The 14,990-nt window shown below is 38.5% G+C and overlaps 1 protein-coding gene across 16 annotated transcripts in view; it reads right to left on the bottom strand.

Annotated features, from left to right (window-relative positions):
• Positions 1–14,990, bottom strand: part of PKIB (cAMP-dependent protein kinase inhibitor beta) — a 236,566-nt gene that overhangs the window by 97,457 nt on the left and 124,119 nt on the right. For 11 of the 16 annotated variants that reach the window (XM_054558098.2, XM_054558102.2, XM_054558104.2 and 8 more), the window contains exon 1: positions 5,292–5,440. The exons of 1 other annotated variant lie outside the window; for it this stretch is intronic. The gene's annotated coding sequence lies outside the window, so the exon portion shown is untranslated. Of the gene's footprint in view, positions 1–5,291; positions 5,657–14,577; positions 14,707–14,990 lie in introns of those variants that run through there. 4 more of the 16 variants (XR_010140336.1, XR_008526411.2, XR_008526409.2 and 1 more) reach the window with 4 other exon arrangements.

Here is a 14,990-nt window from a genome sequence, read left to right as displayed (position 1 = left end):
AGGAACTGGATAGACTCAACATACAATAGAATCACAATTTTGTTTTTTAAAAGTATATATGTTAATCCCATACATAACAAAATATGAATGTTTTCTGTAAGATGATATACAGTTAAAATCTTGTATGAGTTAACTTATTTATTTTCCCTATTTTATGTATTTTATAAATTAAATCATGTTCTTTTCTAATCAGAAAGAAATTAATGATATTTTATAAAAAGAAGTTTTCTTTATCAGTAAATAAGGGATGACCATGAAAGTGTCTATGTTAAGTCAAGAAAGGATGTAGAACAATTAACTGTCTGTAAGACTGAAGAAAAATGAATGAAGGCCATTTGGGGTAACCAGCCAAGTGTTTTAGTTTGTGACTAAAAGCTGACAAATGTGAAAGATGTCAAAAGAATTTATGCCAGGGTTGATTGTTGATTTGGGTAGGGAGAAAAAAGAGTCAGATATACCCCAGGAATTATCCAGAAAAGGAAGAATTGGCAAGAAAAGTTGGAAGGAACACGATGAGTTCTAATTAAGACATTCAGGTATTCAGTGAGTGTGATTCAACCAAGAAGAGCTTATCCAATAGGCAGATGGGAAACAATATTAACAGTAAATACAATCAATTGATCAAATCCAGGGGAGTAAATCAGGGAGTAACTTATGAAGTGATACATTTGAACTCATGCATTTAAACAAGGCAACAAAAGTGTAGAAATTAATTATAGAAAGAGAAGAGCAGAGTGCTAAGACTAAAACCCACAGGAGTTAAAATTTGGTGAGATGATTTTTTTTTTTCTTTTTTTTTTTGAGACGGAGTCTCACTCTGTCGCCCAGGCTGGAGTGCAGTAGGCACAATCTCGGCTCACTGCAAGCTCCGCCTCCTGGGTTCACGCTCTTCTCCTGCCTCAGTCTCCCGAGTAGCTGGGACTACAGGCGCCCGCCAGCACGCCCAGCTAATTTTTTTTTTTTGTATTTTTAGTAGAGACAGGGTTTCACCGTGTTAACCAAGATGGTCTCGATCTCCTGAGCTCGTGATCCGCCCGCCTCGGCCTCCCAAAGTGCTGGGGATTACAGGCATGAGCCACCGCGCCCAGCCGAGATGATTGTTACTCAGAGTTTAGAAAATTCAAATTGTCCTTTGGATTGCACAGCTGTTATCAGGTAAAGAAAAACAACTCTCAATGTGGTATAATTTTTATTTGAAAGTTATCACCCCATATTAAGAAGGATCTGTGTGTTCATTCATTCATTCATTCATATACTAAAAAACAATATTTACTGAGTGCTTCCTTTGTATGAGAACTTGTACAACTTGTGATAAAATGTGGTTGTTTGGATCCCTTGGCCACACAGGGCTAGCAATAAATAGCAAAAGATTAACACAAATAGACCACACAAAAAACATTCTGCTTCATCTGTCCAGAATGCACATTTCCTTTTGTTCTTCCTGGAAGGCTGTGGGCCATCCTTAATGGCCCAACTCAAATGCTGCCTCTTCTGTGAAGCTTTAGGGATTGTTCCAGATTGGTATTAATCATAATCTCTGCCCCAAAATCATTCTTCTCATGACTCTCTGATGCTTTCTGTTACAGCTGTGTTTGATAGTCTTCCCCAGAGCATGTGAACATCTTGAATGGCAATGTTTTATTCAACTATCTGCAGGACTTAGGACAATATACTGTAGGTATTCAATAAGTGATCATTGAATGGAAATTCATAAATCTTTACTCGTATTAGCAAAAGGTAAATAATAACTTTAAAGAATATTTGCAAATGTGTTTTACACTCACTTTTGCTCCATAAAGTTCAAAAAGGATGAATTTATACAGTTGTGAAAATATGAACCACTAAAGCATATTGATTAGTAAGTGTTCACAACAAAATTAGCATTATTCTATTCAACTTATCTTATTTACCTACTATTAATTTTTCATTTCATTGACTTCTAATCTATCTCTATCTGTCTGTCTATCTATCTATCTATCTATCTATCTATCTATCTATCTATCTATCTATCTTTTTGAAATTGGATCTCTCTCTGTCACCCAGGCTGAAGTGCAGTGATGCAATCCTGGCTCACTGCAGGCTTGACCTTCTGGGCTCAAGTGATCCTCCCATCTCAGCCTCCTGAGTAGCTGGAATTACAGGTGCATGCCACCACACCTGACTAATTGTTGTATTTTTTGTAGAGATGGAATTTGTCCATGTTGCCCAGGCTGGTCTCAAACTCCTGGGCTCAAGCTAAGCACCTGCCTAGGCCTCCCAAAGTGCTAGGATTACAGGTATGAGCCACTGAAGCTGGCCAATCTAATCTGTAGTCTATTTCTTTCCGTATTATATATGCTTGATTTCTACAACTGTGACAGTTTTTAAACTAACCTTGGCAATTGCTACATTTTCATAGCTTTTTTAAAAAAGTTAATTATTATTATTATTATTTTTGGAGACAGAGTCTTTCTCTATTGCCCAGGCTGGAGTGCAGTGGGGCAATCTCAGCTCACTGCAACCTCCGCCTCTCGGGTTCAATCGATTCTCCTGACTTGGTTTACCAAAGTCCTGGGATTAAAGGCGTGAGCCACCAAGCCAGGCCCCACAGCTTTTTAATTTACATAAAATTGCAAATAACCTGCTTTATACATTCATGGGCAAATCTTTTTATCTACCATGTGGTAGATACAATGGAGGAAACACAGACCCACTTTTGTGGAAAGGAGGGTTAGAACTAGACTAGTTGATTTTAAAATATACAGAAATGACCAAAATCCAATTTATCTGAAATTTTTTATTCAAGTAGTAAAAGCCTCAGTAGGTGAAGAATGAATAAAAAGGAACTGATACAAATGACTAAGAATTAGAGATATATTCATCTTTCAGGTATCAGTTTATACAAGTAGTTAAACATCTCATCTAATTGTCTTCTTAGATTCAATTCAAAACCATAAACTTTTTTAATAGGCAAGGTAAAATCAGGTTTTCTTAATTAAAAAAGTAACATCTGCATTGTGCAACTGCTTTTACATAGTAGTTTGGTAAAGTTGACTCAAAGTCTTAAAAATGTTGACGAACTTTAACCCATTAATTCCACTGTGAAACTCCTTTCACACTTCAGGTCCCCAGGATAAACCTCTTTTTACTTTGCTACTGTTAGGAGGAAAAGGAGATAAAGGGATTTTGACATTTAACAAACACCTGTTCTGTATCATGAACCTTAGCAGACACCTTGCATTTTAGTCCACTTAATCATTGCAATTAGTCTATCACAGAGTGGACCTTTTGCAAAGCTTAAAGATAGTGAGATGCATCCCTAAGATCACAAAGCTAGTAAGTCCCAGAGCTGGGATTCAAACTCAGCTCTGTTCAACTCTAAAGCCCACAATTAATCCACTACACATCATGGTGCCTCACAATATTCTTGGACTTTTGACCTGGCTTTTATATATATTTTCTCCTCTATATGATTTTTCTCTTATGATTAAATGACCATTCCTTGATACTTAATATTTTTATATCTCAAAGCTCTAAGAAACATGAATGTTTTTGGAGAACTGACTCAAAAGCAGTTCATAGACGTATTCATTACCTCTAAGTTTTCTTTTAAGTTTTAAGGATTTCCTCTTCCTTTATATCTCATATCAAAGACAATATGTCTTCACATCTTATACTGGAGAAAAACAAGAGTGCTAATATGCCCCCTGAATTTATGTTTCATGTTCATAGGATGTGATGGATATAAAGAAGCTTGATCAAAAAGGTTTCCTGCTATGGACTATGGCCCAAAGAATAAAATAAACAAAACTTGTTACCTAAATGATTTTGTAATATTCAATCTCTTGCATTCTTTCGTCATACCATTATAACTTAGAAACATGTTTGCTTTGGATTTTGATTAAGTTGCCTTCATGAAATAATTTGGTACTTACAATATATTGTCATGTTTGAGAACATGGATTCTGAAGACAGACTTAATGATTATAAATCTTTACTGTGTACACTTGGCCAAGTTACTTAAACTTTCTGGAACAGTCTAGGCTTCCCTATAAGTAAAAATATCTATAATAATAGTATTTATCACATAGAGTTGTTAGGAGGTTTAAAGGACGTACTGAATTCTTGTCACAAAGAATAATGCCTGGCACATATTGTGTTTAATATGTTTTAGATTTATTAGTACTCTTACACAAGAAAGATAAACGGATTGCTCCTGCCAATGAAATATATGATAGAAACAGTAAAAAAAAATCACTCTTAAAAGTAGGTTTAAGTATGATATCTTAGAAAAAAACTTAATTGTTCTATTACTATTTAGGTAATACCTTAGAAATAACTTGAATTGAATGATCTTCAATATATTTGTATATATGTATGCGTGTAAAGTATCTGGGTGCAAGGCTTGAGGGAAATTTTCAAGTTTTTAAGTATTTTTTTAAATAATGTAGATCCTACAGAGAGTACAGATCTCAAAGCCAACAAAGAGGCTTCCCTTTTGTATACAGAACAAAGCCGTGCCTCCTCACCCTTTGAATCAGTAGGCAAACAGTTACAGCCCAAGGCCAGAAGTACTGAATAAAAAAGTGGTGGGAGGGAAAGAGCTGGCAACATTACTTCTCAAATCTGACAAGGCACATTTCTCTACTCCACATTTTAGCCTTTGATGCAACTGTGCATTACTTCAACATACTGATGATGTTATGTCTTGATCTTTAAAATATGTACCTGGATCTTAAGAAGAACCCATTGCTCAACACTGGCAGAACTCAGCCTTCCTTACAAGAGCTAATTAGTTTCAACTTTTTGTCAACTCTCCTAAAGAGTAATTTATGTGCTGCGTTAAATATTAAAAATAAAATAAGACGTGGTCCTCGTGAATTGTTATTTTCTGACCTTTCTATACAGAAAGAAAATTCAAAGAATATCTCAAATATTAGTGGAAAATTCTTTTATCGATATTAAATCGAATACTCTGACATCCAGGCCCACATGACCAAAGTAAGAATTTGCTTGGCGGGTTTTCTCAAACATAAATGTTTGCTCTGGCTTAATAATGCTAATTGGAAAGTTACGTATTCCATGCGGCATAAAAAATTACTTTGCATTGACCCAGAAAACTCACCTTGCAAATAAGCCTCAAGAAGAAAGAAACTGAAATCAAAGTATTTGAAATGAGAACTCTAGCTGCCAGAACTACCTGCCCTGCCCCAAGTTCATGTTTAATTAAATCTACATCAATAATTCCATAAATCACTTGCACGTTCAGAGAACATAAGTTATCTTCTCTGATTCTAAGGTCAAATACTTACTAAGAATCCTCATGCCTCTGGGGGATGTTTGGCACCCTGCCAGACTGTACTACTTCTCCGGTGGGGGTGAGCCCCCACTACTGCAAAATGCCATAGGGGATGAAGCACCACTAGAGCATTGGTTGCTCAGCAACAACCCCTTATGACTGATCCATGGGGACTGCTAAGCAACAGGGCTGCGTCTGACCCAGCTGTTCCCAGTGCACCCCCAGCTCACTGTCTCTCAAGAGGGCCAGGTTAACAAGGGGTCAGGGCCCCTAAGTGACTGGTTACATAATCTACACACACACTTTTTGGAATGTTCCCCAATGATAGCTAAATAAAAATCAGAGCAGATCTAGTTCCTACCTAAAGGATACCCTTGAATGTATCCTTCATTTAAACTCTATCCTTGAATCTTTGGAGTAGCTGTCAGAAAAACTGAAGCATCGGAACTAAAATCTTTGGCAAAAATAGTCTAAGTATTTACCAAAAAAAAATGAAGAAGGCTGTTCCTTTTAAATTATGACTTTAAAAGTTTCCATAATTTTATAGAATTTTGCTATTTACCGAGTTTGTGCTAACACAAAAAAATGGGGAAAACATAATTTAAGAGTTAAATCACATGATTCTTATGGCAAACTTATTCCTAAAATATTTTAACACATAACTCATGTTTAAGTACAGCAATTTCTAGGAAGGGGCTTCAATTATCTACAGTTAAACCCACACTTTATATCTTTAGTCTTGACTTCTCCTTAGTTCCACACACCCTAACTCAAATTCAACAAATCTAAATTAGTCATGCTTCTTTAATCCATATGTGACTTACTTCTTAGAAGGCAACCACCCAGTCAATCCATCTAAAAATTTACCCACTCAGAACTTGAGTCCAGCCCTCCCCATATTTCCTCTAATATCTTTTACTTCTCTGTAATGGAGGAAGAGACATGTGCTCTGAGGGACATGGGCTTTCAGCCAGTACACCACTATACAAATAAGATTCCATTTTTCCTGTAATTTGAAACGTTCAATCAAGTCCAAGCTATTTAGCATAATAGGCAAAGCACTTCTAAATCTATTTCCTATCAAATTTCCAGCTACATCTCCTGTCACTGTCCCTTAGTGTGCACTTTCTATTATGTTGAATTAACTATAGTTCCCTAAACATATGCTGCACTTTAAGTCCCTTTCCTCTTCCTAGAACACTTTCCCCTTTACCTGGAAAACTAGTGGTTATCTTTCAAGATCTAACAATAGCATCACCTCTACAGAGAAACCATTCCTGATATTAGGATTACTTATAACCACCTCTGGACATGTCTATACTTGATTCATACTGCTATGGTGGCTTTCATCACACCGTGTTTGCAGTTATTTACCTATCCAACACTAATCCTGTGCTCTTGAAGGGCTAGAATCTTGTTCTGTTCAACCTGATCTCCTCAGACCTGGCATATTCCTTAGCATCAAGGAGGAATTTATACTATAATTTATTAAGATTAGGGAACGGTACTCCTAGGCAAAATTGTAAAATAAATGAGGACTGGGCATCTCTCCGTTTTTAATCTCATTAATCCCCCCAGAAGCCATTAACCTATAATATTAGAGACAGGTAGTAAAGTAATTAACCAAAAACTAAAAAAGTAAATCTCCTGACCTCTAAGCTGGTCTTCTTCCTCCTAAACTGTGATGAGTCATTGTGGGGTAAATAAGCCAATATCCCGCAGTGATCTAATCCATCCGGTAGTAGGCTAAAATGACCAGATTGCTTGTACTCCTTTTATTATAATCATAATAACAAGAAACTCAAGGGAACTACATGGTCAGGTAAGTAAATCTTCAAAAGTTGGTCTGGATCTGGTCTCAGGGAAGATAACTTTTCATTCAGATAAGCAAATCTTGAAGTAGTTAATGCAGAAATCTTTGGTGCAACTAAAATAGGGAAAATAATATAAAACAAAAAAATTTAGAGCTAAACAAAAATCAAAAAAAGGTATTTCAATTTTTAAAAATCCTAATTAAAAATTTACAAAACAGCATTTACTCAACATCTGCCTCCCTCAACATACTAATTAAAAAATTAAATAGGAACACGTGCAAACAAGGCACAAAAGTCCATGAATGCAGCAGCCGGGCATAGTGTCACAAAGCCACTCAACCTCTTACCTCACCGCCTCAGAAGCTAGACATGTATAACCACTTTCATCCCTTTTGTGGAACTTCTTGATTCTACACATATGCTTATGCAACTATATTCTCAAATATTTTGATACTAGCAGTAAACGATTGTCTAAGTTAAACCAAGCAACACAAATTCTGATCAATGGAAAGCTGAATTATTAACCTATCTGTGTTAAGAAACCAAGAGAGAATTCTTAGTCTATAATGAGCTTTTCGGTTCTATATACTTCTGAGTCTGTGCTTCTTTAACTAGGTTCTCTTTGGAATACATTTGGGAATTCCAAAAACACACACGACCACATGGTAAGTGAGAGGTCAGGATATTGGATGTGCATAGGAAGGCACCAGATTTAGGACAGAAGAAGGATGGGAGAAGATGACTGTACACCAATTACTAGAGTGTTCAGAAAAGGAGGTGTTTGTTCAGGTGCTAAACCCTCAGCATTGATGATAGAAATGAGAAATGGTAGAGGATGGTATAGCCAGAGTGCTCAAAGGAGCCGGGAGTGAGTATAAGAGGGTGGAAAAATATTGTACAGGTGGCATATGGGGGCATGAAGGGAATGTGCCCCCCTCGACTACTCTGAGATTATAAAATTGAAAATAATAAACAGTTTCCAATAGAAAGGGCTTAAGGGGAAGTAAGATACCCAGGGGAGAGTCAAGCTTCGGGGCTAAGGGAAAAGGTGGAAGTTAATAATATAGATTAATTTATTATTATTGAACAGTTGTTCCACATAGCATGATGGAATGCTTTTGAAGGAAGAATACAAAGGAGACATTGGGTCAAGGGGGAGGTAGCAAAACATATAACAAAGTTTCAACACAAAGAGAAAAAATGAGCAGGTGAATGATAAAAGCAGAGACTTGAAGCATTTGAAAATTAGCTGTTTTTCAGGACCAACAAAATTATATGTTCCAAAACTGGTAATGTGGTAATTTAGGAAAGCTGGATGCTATGATAAGGGTTATAGAAAACATTGTACATTCAAGGCCTACCACTTTTGTCCTTAACCCAATCCCCTTTATTGGAAAGCAGCTCCATAAATTATCTTTTCTATACTTAACAGCCTCTCCCACACTAATGACTCCTAAAGACAGGACAAAGGCTTTCCTTTAAATATTAAACAAAAATTCATTGGACACTGTGTCATGATTCCCTGCATACCCAACTTTCTCCTCCATCTTCCACCTATAATCCTGGGAAGACTACTGGACACTGCTGATCCTGTCTCCTTACTTTCCATTTCCTTCTCACGCAGCACAATCTGGCTTCAACCTTCCAATCATAAAGAAATTACTCTTACTTTCTACTTGTCAAAACAAAAGTCCCTTCAATGCTTCTCCTACCGTGTCCTCTTATGTCTATGACTTGTTCATCATGCCACACATTTTGAAGCTCTACATACCTTTGTTGCTATGACAATGCCCTTTCCAGCTTCTCCTCTTGGGCTCTGACTGGAACTCATTTCCCAGGATTAATTTTTCTCCCATTTTCCTTCTGATTCCATGTGATTCCCATAGGAGATCTCATCATTATATTTACCTACTGCGTGCCAATGTCAACTCAATCTGCATCTTCTGAGATTGTTATACAACAGCTTCTTGGATATCTGCACCCCAATGTATCTTTTACTCACACCCACTGTATTAGTTTGATAGAGCTGCTGTAACAAATTACCACAAACTGAGTGACTTAACACAACAGAAATTTATTTTCACACAGTTCAGAATGGCAGCAATCCAATCAACTGTCAGTAGGGTTGGTTCATTTTTGTGGAATCAGAGGGGAAATCTGTTTTATGCCTCTCTCTTAGCTTCTAGTGGTTGCCAGCAAACATTGGCATCCCTTGGTTTACAGTTTCATAACTTCAATCTCTCCCAGCATTGTCATGTTGTCTACCTTCTATGTGTCTTTCTCTTTGTGTCTCTTGCCTCTTCTTATAAGGAAACCAGTCATATTGGGTTAAGAGCCTACCTTACTCAAGTATGACCTCATCCTAACTAATTGCATATGTAGTGATCCTATTTCCAAATAAGGTCACATCCTGAGATTCTAGGAAGGATGTGAATTTTGGGGAGACATTATCCAACTCAGTACACCCATGAAGTTGCCCCATTCTTAAATCTGCATGTTTGTAAATTGTGCCAGCTCTCACTTCAAGCTAAGAATCTGAGAGGCACTCTTCATTCTCATGTCTTCTTAACTTCATATCTCAACTACCATCAAACTCAATTATTTTCATCTCCTAATATTTCTAGAATCTGAATACTTTTCCTCACCCCTAATTCTGCTGCCCTGACTCATTCAGCATCTCTTGCTTGGCCTACTACAGCAGTCCTTCCAGTAGCCTTCAAATGAAACCTCCTCAGGATTACAACAGTATATACACATGCACAGCTTCATGGCATGTTAGAAAGACATATTTTTAAATTATTTTTTTTCTTTTCACTACTGTGAAAAGTTCTGCTACTTCACTACAATACACAGAATTAACATAGACACCCTTCTTCAAGGATGATGGAACTGAAAAGAAGAGTGGTTTCTGTGGAAGTCCTGGCGTTTATAAATTTTGGCTTGATAGACTTTTTGCAAACCCTTGGAGTGTAACAAAATCCACCATACCTATAATCTGGCTTTTCATTAAATTTCAAGGCCTTTTTGGGAAAAGTCAGAAAAGTAGGGCTTATTTCAGCATTTTAAAATTTAATATTATACCTGGCTCCAGAAGCTCCATGGTAGAGGTATTTATTCTCATTTTAAAATATAAAATAAACTAATGTAATACACTAATGTAATTGCATGAGTTGTAAGCCCTCTTTACACACACATGCACATACACATACACACACACTGATTTTAAGATTTTATGATTTTAAGAATTTCAAGAATGGTGTTTTCTTCTTCTGAGATGTATTAGCTCAATCTATAAAATTTAATCTAGATGTAAATTATTTTGTGACCATTAAAATATAAGCATACTTGAGAAGACTACCTAATATTTCCTGTCTTCCATGGTTTTATTCCTGAAGCTATCACACTGGACTTCAGTTCTCCCTTTACTTTATTCAAAAAAAAAGAAAGCCCACAGTTTACTTACTCCCACTCCCCCATGGGGATGCTTACTTCCACACCCCCATGGGGATGAGAATACTTTCAACAGCATAGCCGATAAGAGTGCTTAGAAGAAAGCAGAGACTGCAGGAACGGAGAGTCTGGGAGGTATAGGAAGGCATCCAGCTCCATTCATATTGTCTGTAGATGCTTCTGTTGCTGCTTCTTCAATTACATTAAAACTATCTTGGCTGCAGACCACATTGTCTTAAAGAATCTCCATTTCCTTGGCTCTCTTTCCAATCTGAGAAATCCTATTTCTAACAGATCCAGGATTCTAGGTGAGAATACCTCTTCCCGTTCAGGAAATTATGCAAATCTAAATTGTTTTATTTTTATCTAAACATCTCTGAACTCTCTTCTCCAACCAAGCACCCAACTCTGGGGCAATGTCACATTTTTACAACTAGGAGTGACTGAAGAACACAAATCCACTCTGCTCTGGGCACATAATACTGCTATTTGCCATTTGACAGCTAGAATAAAAAGTGTACCTCACTTCAGTAAAAAGTAGGATATCCATTTGATTTCTCAAAATCAGCTGTAATTCTTTTTTTTTTTTTTTTTTTTTTTGACGGAGTCTCACTCTGTCACCAGGCTGGAGTGCAGTGGCGCGATCTCAGCTCACTGCAACCTCCGCCTCCTGGGTTCAAGCAATTCTCCTACCTCAGCCTCCCAAGTAGCTGGGACTACAGGTGTGCACCACCACACACAGCTAATTTCTGTATTTTTAGAGAGAAGGGGTTTCACCATGTTCGCCAGGATGGTCTCTACCTCTTGACCTTGTGATCCGCCCACCTGAGCCTCCCAAAGTGCTGGGATTACAGGCATGAGCCACCATGCAGGGCCAAAACCAGTTGTACTTCTAATAAAAATAAAAAAATAATAACCATCTTTGATTTTATGGGGATGTTCAAGTGCTTAACCTAGATTCTTTCCATGTAATGTCACTACCTGGTAATGACTTTTTTAAAGTACATATAACATATGAAAATGTCCGAAACTAACAGGATTTAGAGGAACATGTACTAATGGGGGAAGTTTTAAAACAGGAAAACCAGAGCCCTGGCCTAACATGTGATTTTTGTATATGTAAATCACTTACTCTTGGGCCTTAGATCCCTAAATCTACTAATAGAATATGCTTAATTATTATTTAAAATAATTATATGGAATCATGATTAACAATGCTTATCACAAGACATATAGTTCACAAGACGTATAGTTTATTTTTGATGTTGAGAAAAGAATAATTTTGTTTTTTCTAACTCAATTAAAACTTTGCATTGAAGAAATGGAAAACCACCGAATTTATTGCCAAGCCATTCAGAGCTGGCTGAGTCTCAACACTTAAAATACAATTTTCAAACTGCATTCTTTCTCATTTTCAATTGACATTAATGAAAATTTAGTCTTGATTAAGCCTGATTCATGCTCATTTAGCATTAAAAAACATTAGGCAAGAAATAGCTCATTTCTGAGAAATATTGCGACATTTTTTTCAAAAGTGTTTGCTGTACCTCAGCTCTAAATTTGAAGAGAAGTAATGGTTCCTCTCCCAAGCCTCTCACTACATACATATAGCATCATATATGATCCAGTAAGAAACATTTATTTTTCCAGAATTTTTTACATTTTTATATATATATCTTCTACAAAAATTACTCTACAGTGTTCTTTAAAAGTTAGACACAAGTTTGTCATACAACCCACCAATTTCACTGTTAAGCATCTACCCAAGAGAAATGAAAACGGGTACTCACAAACACTTGAATGCAAATGTTCTCAGCAGCATGATTCATAATATTCCCATATTGGAAACAACCCAAATGTCCATCCACTAGTAAACTGACAAAATGTGGTATATCCATACAATGGAAAACTATTCAGCAATAAGAAGAAATGAAATACTGATACATGCCACAACATAGTTGAACCCCAAAAACATTATGCTAAGTAAGAGAAGCCATAAACAAAAGACCATATAGTATATCATTCCATTTATATAAAATGTTCAGAAAAGGCACATCTATAGAGACTGAAAGTAGATTAATGGTTGCCTGGGGATGGGAGTGGGAACAAAGACATAATGGACATAAGGAATCTTACCAAGTGAGTAAACTGTTCTAAAACCAGATATGGTAATGGTTTTACAATTTTGGAATGTTCCAAAATCAGATATGGTAAAAGTTTTACAACTTTTAGAAAATTAAGAAATTTTCTAAAACTCACTGAAATATAATTTTTAAATATTATTCACCCTTAAAGGGTGAACTTTATAATATATAAATTATATCTCAATAAAGTTGTAAAAAAATGTTGTAATGCAAACTGCATAAGAATTTAAATAATTGTAAGAACTGTGAGGAAAATTAAATTGATCTATCATTGATCTAAACCATATGTTTGCAATCGACTAAAAAGGAGGAAAAACTCTTTAACAAAAATGAAATTTGACACATTTTAAAATATTCTGCATAATGTGGTCCATTAGTCTTTGATATTTTATTGAAGAGAGTTGTGGTAAAGATAAGATTGAGAAGTCCATTACTAAAAACGTTTTCCAAAAGACTTCCTTTCCAAAGCTATACTTTCCTTCAAAATCGAATCTTTGGAACTTCCAAAACACCGTGTTAACAAATGATCTCTTGAGATAGTGTCACTAGGGGGGCATTGACCAGCACCCGGCACACTAACAGGAAACAAATTTATAAACTGCTGATTTAACCAACCTTGATCCATAACCTACCCCATTTTCCGTGAGCATTATGGTCATCAATTCTCATTTTAATAATCCAAATGCTGAGCTTTCTAAATATTAAATCCCAGGAGGATTTTTTTTGAATGTGTGGCAATGTCAGTAAGAAGGAAGGCATCTTGTGAAGAGATAAAGTGGACGGATGAATTTTGAAATCTATCTGTATACGAAGAGAAATGCAATACTCGCAATATTTCTTATCCAATACCTTTCAGTATGCAAACCACTGATAAAAGAGGTTTTTTTTAAATTTTTTTTCTAGGTGAACGTTTAAGTGGTCATTCGCCTCAAATCTCCACTTTCCAGTCCTGCACAGACTCCAGCTAATAACACTACCACCTGCAGGGTGTTTTGTTGTTTGTTGTTTGTTTTAGTGCTTCCCACATGCCTAGTTCACGCATACACTTTTCTAAAGGACCCGAGTTCCGTTGGCTGCGTTCCCCGGAGGAGCTCTACGAAGACCGGTCTGACCTGGTCCTCTCAGCTCCCTTAGAAGGAACCTGCTGCAAGGCAGGGTCATTTGGCTCCGGAATGCACCTTCAGGAATTTCCCCAAGGGGCTGAGCAGCACTAGCATCAGCACCAACCGGAACCTAGGCCCTCCGCTCCCTCAGCCCCGCGACCACCTGGCACTCGTGTCCCTCCCCGCGGCCTGCCGGGGTCCTAAGAGCAGGGAAAATCCAATAGCTACGGGCGACCCTTGAGTTTACTCGGTCTACCCACCTCCATATTTTATCCAAAGAATGGACGGAGGCCAGTGAAGTGAGGTGACTTGGCTAAAGCCACACAGCCGGACGCTGGCCGAGCGAGTTAGTACTCGGGTCTCTGCTAACCCCGCGGCCGCTCGCGACTACCCGGGGCTTGCTAAGCACCGCCCAGGGGAAAGACTTGACATTGCTGGCGCGAGAGCCGAAGGACTCAGCGACTTGTGGCAGGAGGTCATCAATGACCACCTGCAGGGCAGAGTGGGCAAAAGGCAGGTGACAGACTTCCCACGTCACGCCTGTTGGCGTGAGCGTCCTTTTCACTCTCTAAGTACCGTGGCTTGTGAGTTAAACGATGGGTCGGGTCGCCCAAGCAAAAGAGGCATCTGCTTCGAACTCCCCCCATACTTGTGCCAGCAGGGCAGAAAATAGGAAAGTTGCACTTACCACATCTTCCCTGGATCAGTCTCCCCCGACTTCCCAAGTCCCACGCCTCCCTCCTCGCACAGGGACACCCACTTACGCGCCCGCTCCACCAGGTACGTACCAGCCGCGCGCAGCTGCCCGCCCTGCCGGTGCCCTGGCGCTCGCCGTCGCCCAGCGCTCTGCGGCCCGGAGCTGCGACTCGGGCTCTAGCTCGCTGCCGCCTCTACAGTCCACCGGGATGCGGCCGCGTCTGAGCTACTGGGCTGGGGCGCAGCCAGGCGGTGGCAGCTACTCGGGGGCGGAGGGAGCGGCCGCCGAGTCCCGCCCCCAGGCTACGAGCGCGGCTCCCCAGGCGGTGTCCCGCTCTTCGTGCAAACCGGGCCACCGCAGCACTCCCCGGGGCACGTGCCACGGTGGCTTTTTTCTGCTGGCAGCCTGGGGCGAGCTCTTTTATCCTACTTGTGCGTTAACCACCAACTAATTATCGTTGATCGTCACACAACCCGCGTCCTCCCCGCCCGCCACTCCCAGTTC

This window comes from Pongo abelii, chromosome 5 (genome assembly GCF_028885655.2).
Source record: "Pongo abelii isolate AG06213 chromosome 5, NHGRI_mPonAbe1-v2.0_pri, whole genome shotgun sequence".
In the NCBI taxonomy this organism is placed as follows: domain Eukaryota; kingdom Metazoa; phylum Chordata; class Mammalia; order Primates; family Hominidae; genus Pongo; species Pongo abelii.
Note: the sequence above shows the minus strand (reverse complement) of the source record. Positions and strands in the feature narration are given on the sequence as shown.